This window comes from Diceros bicornis, chromosome 5 (assembly GCF_020826845.1).
Source record: "Diceros bicornis minor isolate mBicDic1 chromosome 5, mDicBic1.mat.cur, whole genome shotgun sequence".
NCBI lineage: Eukaryota > Metazoa > Chordata > Mammalia > Perissodactyla > Rhinocerotidae > Diceros > Diceros bicornis.
In genome coordinates this window covers 29,472,994-29,481,350 of record NC_080744.1, presented here as the reverse complement: position 1 = coordinate 29,481,350, position 8,357 = coordinate 29,472,994, and positions in this window count along the sequence as shown.

The following is an 8,357-nucleotide window of genomic DNA, read 5'->3' as shown; positions in this document are numbered from 1 at the left end:
ATCAAACTAGTGATAGTAACAGATTTGTAACTATTCAATTAAAAAGGGAACTGTGAATTCATATAGATATAAATAAATAAATGAATAAACTGAGTTTAATGAAGTCTTTACAAAGTTTCAAAGTACCTCCTCACAGTCTGCTTATTAATCACAAAGGGGAAAGACTTACTTTGCAGTAGAGTCATCTGGCAGACATCACCTCAATCAAAGTGAGCGTTATCATAAATGGGATAAAATGAAATCATGATAAAATCCATCTGATAAAATCCAATAGAAGAAAGTGGTATGTCTATTGCCATCAAAAATATCTAACCTGAATCTAATCTTAAAGCAAATACAACGGATAGAAGAATACTGTACAAAATAACTAGCCTGTAATTTTCACAAATGTCAATGTCAAGGAAAGACCCAGGAAGTGGTCCTTACTGAAAAGAAATTAAGAAACACAACTATGGCAGCCATAACAGTATGCCATACAGATTTCCCTTTAAGAAAAAATTGGGTGATGTGCTGTGAGGAGAGTAGTTAGCTGCTAGCCCCCAGCTGCAGTACATCTGTGACCCACCACAGCATTTAAGTGAAGGCCATGTTCTTCCCACAGCCAGTCCCCAGACAATAATAGGGGTGAAGGTGCTGGGCCCAATGCAGGAAATCTTTGATACAGAGCTCCCCACTGGGCTAGCTAAGACTTTCTCAGGGCTGCCTCACAGTCTGAGGCTCTTCTTAACCCATCCTCTTCCTTGTCGCCTCCTTTCACAGGTGTCAGACCCAATCTCAGTCAAAAGTTTTCCCTGACTGCTCTTGCTGCCCACTCCTTTATTTTTCACACATGATACCCTCAATAAATCTCTTATACTTCTAATTCTGTTAGAGGCATCTACTTCTCAAAGGCCCCAAATAACACTGAAATAAATGCAATGAATAATTCTGAACTGGGTTATTTTGCTACAAAAATATATATACATATTTGGACAATTGGCAAAACTGCAATGAGGTTCTGAAGGTAAAATGGTAATTATGTATCCATGTTAATTTTGGTTCGATGGTTGTGTTGGCTTATGTAGGAAAATACTCTTGTTTCTTAGAAAGGCACAGTATAGTATCTGGGGAAGATGAGGCACCGGGTTGGCAATTTACTCTCAAATGGTTTAGGGAAAAAATTTCTTTGTGCTATATTCCCATTTTCTGTAACTTTGTGATTGTTTCAAAATGTAAAAAAGGGAGTCAGACGAGACAAAGAAGTCCACTAGACCATAGCAATTCTGAAATGCAACTGGGAACAAGGTACCAATTCCCCCTTTTCCAGGGATTTAAAGACTGATTTGTGTCCTCTCAAAATTTATATGTTGAAGCCCTAACCCCTAATGTGACTGTATTTGGAAATAGAGACTATAAGGAGGAGATTAAGGTTAAATGAGGCCATTAGGGTGGGGCTCTAATCCAGTAGGACTGGTGTCCTTATAAAAAGAGGAAGAAACCTGGAGCTGCGTTCACACAGAGGAAAGGCCATGTGAGCACACAGTGAGAAGGCAGCCATCTACACACCAAGGAGAGAGGCCTCAGAAAAACTAAACTTGCCAACACTTTGATGTTGGGCTTCTAGGCTCCAGAACCATTAGAAAATAAATTTCTGTTGTTTAAGCCACCCAGTCTGTGGTATTTTGTTATGGTGGCCCTAGCTGACTAATACAGAGGGGAAAGGAATGTTCACTGATCTAGGCTCAGTTCTGCTCTCTAGGAATGATTCTTTATGGCTATTGGCTCTGCCTTCTAGACTCCTGGCTCCACCCTCTGAGTCACCTTTCCTTTCCCATTAGAAATGGCTTGCATTTGTACTCAAGTAGCTTTCTTAGCCTGTTTCCTCCTCATAAAAGTTTGGGGGCACAGAGGCCTCTTTTAAATTTGAAACATCTCTGATCATTTTAGTCCAAACTGGTGATGTTTCTGCCAGTCAGTGTCCTAACTTGCATGTGAGAGATTGGTAAGACTTTGAACTCAACTTATTTTGTAATCCTGAAATTGACACAAGTAAATTTGGGATCTAATTTACAACAAGATCAGCACTGTGGCTATCAGAAATAAGACATTCTTGTATGGCTGCCATAGAAGCTCTCTGTTTCTCTGACCATAACTTCAACTGAGAGTCTAAAGATCTGACCTTGTCATTTTCTTTCTGTCGATGCTCCAGTACACTCAGAGAAAGCCACCCCGTGCCACAGTTCTTGTAGTCATCATTACCGCCATAACGGTCAAGTTCAGCAGCCACCTATTGACAAAGGCACTTAATTACAATCAACAAGAAATAATTCATTTTTTACAGTTTTATGACTTTTTTCTTTATTTTTATAAAAGCTTTATTAAAGTATAATTCATATATTAAAAAATTCACCTTTTTGAGGCATACAACTCAGTGGTTTTACTATATTCACAGACTTGTGCAACCATCATCACTAATTTTAGAATACTTTTTATCACCATGAATTGAAACCCTATACCCACTAGGAGTCACTCTCCACTGCTCTCTTCCCCCAGCCCACGGCAACCACTAGTCTACTTTCTGTCTTTTTTGACTGGCTTCTTTAATTTAGTGTAACGTTTTCAAGGTTCATCCGTGTTATAGCATATGTCAGTACTTCATTCCCTTTTATTGCCTAATGGTATTCCATTGTATGGATGTACCACAACATTTTGTTTATCCATTCATCAGTTGCTGAGCATTTGGTTTGTTTCCACTCTTGTGCTGTTATGAATAATGCTGCTATGACATACACTTTCAGTTCTCTTGGATATATACTTACGGGTGGAATTGTTGGGTTATTTAACATTTTGAGAAATTGACAAACTGTTTTCCAAATTGGCTGTGGCATTTTACAATTACATTCCACCAGTAATGTATGAGGGTCTAATTTCTTCACATCCTCACCAGCAGTTGATTTATTCTCTCTTTTTTAGCCAGCCTAGTGGGTGTGAATTGGTATCTCATTATGGTTTTGATTTGCATTTCCCTAATGATCAATGAAAATGAGCATTTCTCAAGTGCTTACTGACTATTTGCATATCTTCATTGGAAAACTGTCTATTTAAATCCTTTGACCATTTTTAAATCGGGTTATTTGCCTTTTTATTGTTTAGTTGTAAAAGTTCTTTATATATTCTGGATATAAGTCCCTTATCAGGTTTATGATTTGCAAATATTTTCTCCTTGTGGATTGTGTTTTCACTTTCTTTTGATGGTATCCTTTGAAGTATAAAATTTTTTTCATTTTGAGTAAGTCCAATTATCTATTTTTTCTTTTATCTCATCTTTTTGGTGTTATAAGAAACTATTGCCTAATCCAAGGTCACAAAGATTTACATTTATGTATTTTTTTCTGTGTGTTTTTTAGTATTAGCTTTTGCATTTAGATTTGATCCATTTTGAGTTAATTTTTGTATGTGGTGTGAGGTAAGGGTCTAATTTGATTCTTTTACATATAAACATCTAGTTGCCCCAGCACAATTTATTGAAAAGAACTTAATTAATTATTATGTAATTAAAGACTATGGATTACTGGAATCTCACTTCTAATGGAAAAGATGGTAAACACTGTGTTAAGGCCACAAAACACAACCAAACTACCATACATGAAGATCTGCTTTCTAGGACTACTATTGGTACCAATTTCTGTATCAGAAAGGTCCAGTCAACAGATATAAAGCTCTTAGGTTATTTTATCATAAAGAATTTAATGCAAAGAAGAGATAACTAAGGAATAAAAAAATAAAATTTCAAACAAAACAAAAAAAGAAAATGAAATGGAATACTGAGGTAGAAATTGCATAAGCCAGATACCACTCTTAGTTCTGAGGCAACAAAGATTAAAAAGTTGGAATTATTAAAAACTTAAAAGCCTAGAGATCAGGCCCTGTGAAGCTGAAACTCAGACTTCTCAGGAGAAAGCACCAACCACGTGGTGCTGTGCTGATATCACTAAGGGAGTATACTCATGCTGTTTATGCATATGTGTTAGAAAAACATCAGTTTTACTAATATGATGGAACTCTGCATCCTCTTGGGTTTTCTTCCACCCCCTGGAGCTTCTGATAAACTAGTCACTTCTTGCTTATGCAATTAAATTAGCATGATGTCATTGATATAGTGGGCTAGTGTGATACTCTGCAGAATGTCTACCAGCCGAGGTGTTATTGGACTATACCATCATAGAGAGTGGGTGAATTAACAGCCTTGTTGCCTGTTCCAAGTGAGTAGGAATTTGATTTTATTCTTTTTTATGATTGGATGGAAAAGATCACAGTTGCCAGATCAATGCCTACATATCATGTACTTAGACTACATTAAACTGTTCTTCAAAAATATAACATCTGGCACAGAAAATGAATTTAGCCACAGTCTTGGCTATGGATCTTGAAGCACCCTGTAACTTGGTTCCAGCTCCACCCAGCCACAGTCTGGAAGCAGTTTTGCCCACTAGGGGCTGTGGTGGGAGACATTCCCATCAAGGCTCCCAAAGACAGGCTGGCTGACCTCAGGCCAATTGCAGAACCTAAATTAGCCCTATTACTTAGCTATAGCCCCTCTGAGCCACAGTCCAAGAGCAGTCCTGCCTGTCCAGGACCCAGCGGGAGACATGCTCCTCTGTGCCCCCAAAGGCAAGCCTGCCGACATTGGTCCAACTGCAGATACTGAAGTGGCCCTGTGACCTGGCTCCAGCCCAACTCAGCCACAGTCCAAGGGCCGTCCTGCATGCCCAGGAATGTGATAGGAGACACAGCAATCTATGTCCCTGGAAGCAGTTCTGCAGACCTTAGACCATGTTGTGAACCCTGAAGCAGCCCTGTGACTTGATTCCAGACCCTTTCAGCTGTGGTTCGGTGTCAAGCCTGCTTGCCTGGGGACCCACTAAGTGACTTGGCAGGAGCCCTCACAGGGATGCAGTGGGAGCCACACCTGTCCCTGCACCTGGTAACAGGCGTGCCATCGGCAGACCCAACTTCAGACTCTGAAGTGAACATCTGTCCTAGCGCCAGCCCTGTGGCCCAAGGTCCTGAAGGCAGTCCCTACACCCAGGGACCAGACAGGATCCACACCCACCCAAGCCCTTCCTAACAGCCCCAACAATATCGGACCCCTCTGCAGACCCTGGAACAGCCACATGACCAAGCTCAAATCTTATACAACTGAGATCCCACTAAACTGTAGACCTGTAGAACTAATAAACTAATAAACTTATTCAGTAAAATTGCAGGATACAAAATCAATATACAAAAATCAATTGTGTTTTTACACACTTACAATGAAATATCTGAAAAAGAAATTAAGACAACAATCCCATTTATATTAGAATGAAAAAGAATAAAATACATAGGAATAAACTCAACCAAGGAGGTAAAAGATCTGTCCATTGAAAACTATAAGACACTGATGAAAGAAATTGCAAAGGGCACAAATAAATAAAAAGATATCCCATGTTCATGGATTGGAAGAATTAATATTGTTAAAATGTCCATAATACCCAAAGAGATTTACATATTCAATGCAATCTATAACAAAATTCCAGTGGCATTTTTCACAGAAATAGAAAAAAAATGGTCCTAAAGTGTATGGAACCAGAAAAGACCCCAAATAACCAATGCAATCTTGAATAAGAAGAACAAAGCTGGAGGCATCACATTATCTCATTTAAAACTATATTAGAAAGATGTAGTAATCAAAATAGCATGGTACTGACCAAAAAAACAGAAACATAGACCAATGGAACAGAATACAGATCCCAGAAATTAAGCCACAGATTTGAGGTCAATTAATCTATAACAAGCGTGTCAAGCATACATAATGGGGAAAAGATAGTCTTTTCAATAAATGGTGTTGGGGAAATTGGATATCCACATTCAAAAGAACGAATTGGATCCCTATCTTATACCATACACAAAAATCAACTCGAAATAGATGAAAGACCTGAAATCATAAAATTCACAAAAGATAACACAGGAAAAAATTCTTTGATGATAGTCTTGCCAATGATGTTTCAGATGACACAAAAAGCACAGGCAACAAAAGCAAAAATAAACAAGTGGGACTATACAAAACTAAAAGCTTCTGCACAGTAAGGAAACAATTAACAAAATGAAAAGGCAACAAATGGAATGGAGAAAATATTTGCAAACCATATATTTGTTAAGAGATTAACATCCAAAATAAATAAGGAACTCATGCAACTCAAGTAAAAATAAATATAATTAATTTAGAAATGGGCTAATAATTTTTATAGAGATATTTCCAAAGAAGATATACAAATGGCAAACAGATACATGAAAAGGTGTTCAACATCACTAGCCATCTGGGAAATGCAAATCAAAACCACAGGAGGTTATCACTTCACAAGAGTTAGCTACCATCAAAAAGACAAGAGAGAAGTGTTGGTCAGGATTTCAAGGGAATCCTAGCTCATTGTTGGTGGAAATGCTAACTGCTACAGCCATTATGGAAAACAGTATGGAGGTTCCTCAAGAAAGTAAAAATAGAGATACAATATGATCCCGCAATCCCACTTCTGAGTATATATCCAAAGGAAATGAAATCAGGATCTCAAAGATATATCTGTACCCCCATGTTCATTGCAGCATTATTCACAATAGTCAAGACATAGAAATGACCTGAGTTCATCTACAGATGAATGGATAAAGAAGATGTGAGATATATATATATATATATATGTATATATGTATATTTCTCTTTCTTCAATATAATATAATTCCATATATATAATGGAATATTATTCAGCCATGAGAAAGAAGGAAATCCTGCCATTTGTGACAACACAGATAGACCTTGAGGGAATTATGCTAAGTGAAATAAGTCAGGCAGAGAAAGACAAATACTGTATTATATCACTTGCATGTAGAATCTAAAAAAGCTGAACTCACAGAAACAGAGAACGGATAGGTGGTTTCCCAGGGGTGTGGGGTAGGGGAAATGGGGAGATGTTTCTCAAAGGGTATAAACTTTCAGTTATAAGATATATAAGTTTGAGAGACTAATGTACATCATGGTGATTATTGCCAACAATACTGCATTATATACTTAAAGTTGCTAAGAGAGTAGATTTTCAATGTTCTCACCACAGAAGAGAAATGGTAGTCATATGAGGTGATGGAGATGTTAGCTAATGCTATGGTGGTAATCATTTCACAATATATAAGTGTATCAAATTAATACATTATACACCTTAAACTCACACATTGTTTTATGTCAACTACATCTCAATAAAGCTAGAAAAATTTTTAAATAAAAACGAGTACAATGAAGTACAGATGCTATACAAAGAAGAAATGGAGATAATAAGACTGGGCACCAAAAACGGGCTATCTCCCCAGTTTACAATCCTTCGGCACACTAGCCTCCCTGCTCTTCTCCTGACATGCAAAACATACTCCCATTTCCTGTTCCCAGCATTAGCTGTTCCTTCTCCCTGAATCTCTCTCCATATCCTCTTGGTTTGTTCCCTCACTTTTTCAAGCCTCTGCTCAAATTTTAACATCTTTGTTTGGCTTTCCTTGAAACTTTATTTAAAATTACAAGTCTTGCCCCATTTTCAGTCCATACTAGTCCCACACTTCATTTTTCTCAACTAAAAAAATAATTATAATTTACTTATTCACTTACCGATTTTGTTTATTTTCTGTTGCTCCCCCCTGCCCCCCCACCCAATTGAACTGTTCTAAGTAGGTAGGAATTTTTTTCTATTTTGTTTACCCTGCTATATCCCCAGGGTCTTTTAAGCACTCAATAAACATTTGTTGAATAACCCTGTGCCAGTCTTGGCACTTAAAATGTCATTTTTCTAATGGCTAACATAAAATTGTGACTAAAATGTCTCTAAACAACAAATTTGAGAATATTGGCAAGGAAAGAATTTTTTCTCTTTCTTCAAAATAGAAACAGGAATCTAATTAATGGTACATCTTCCTTTTGTAGCTACTACAACAAACTATTGCTATTTAATTATTCCCCAGGAAACTTTTGCACCGCCTGGTAAGTAGAAACACAAGACAAGATAAGAATCTAGCTCTGCAAGTGCACTACTCCTCGGGGAACAGCAGGGCTTGGGATTTCATTGTACATAAATAAAACCCCAAAACGACATCATCTGTTGAACAAATAATTTAAAAGTCCCAGGGGAGAGAGTCCCAAATCTCAAAAGTCCATGATGCAAGGAAATAAATACAAACAACACCTTCATCTGGGCTTTCATCCTGACCATAAATATGACCTTTGAAACTGGGGAGAAAAATATTTTACAATTCACTCTTTGAAACTCATGGCAGGTTACAAACTGCATTGTCCAGCTCTTCAGAAG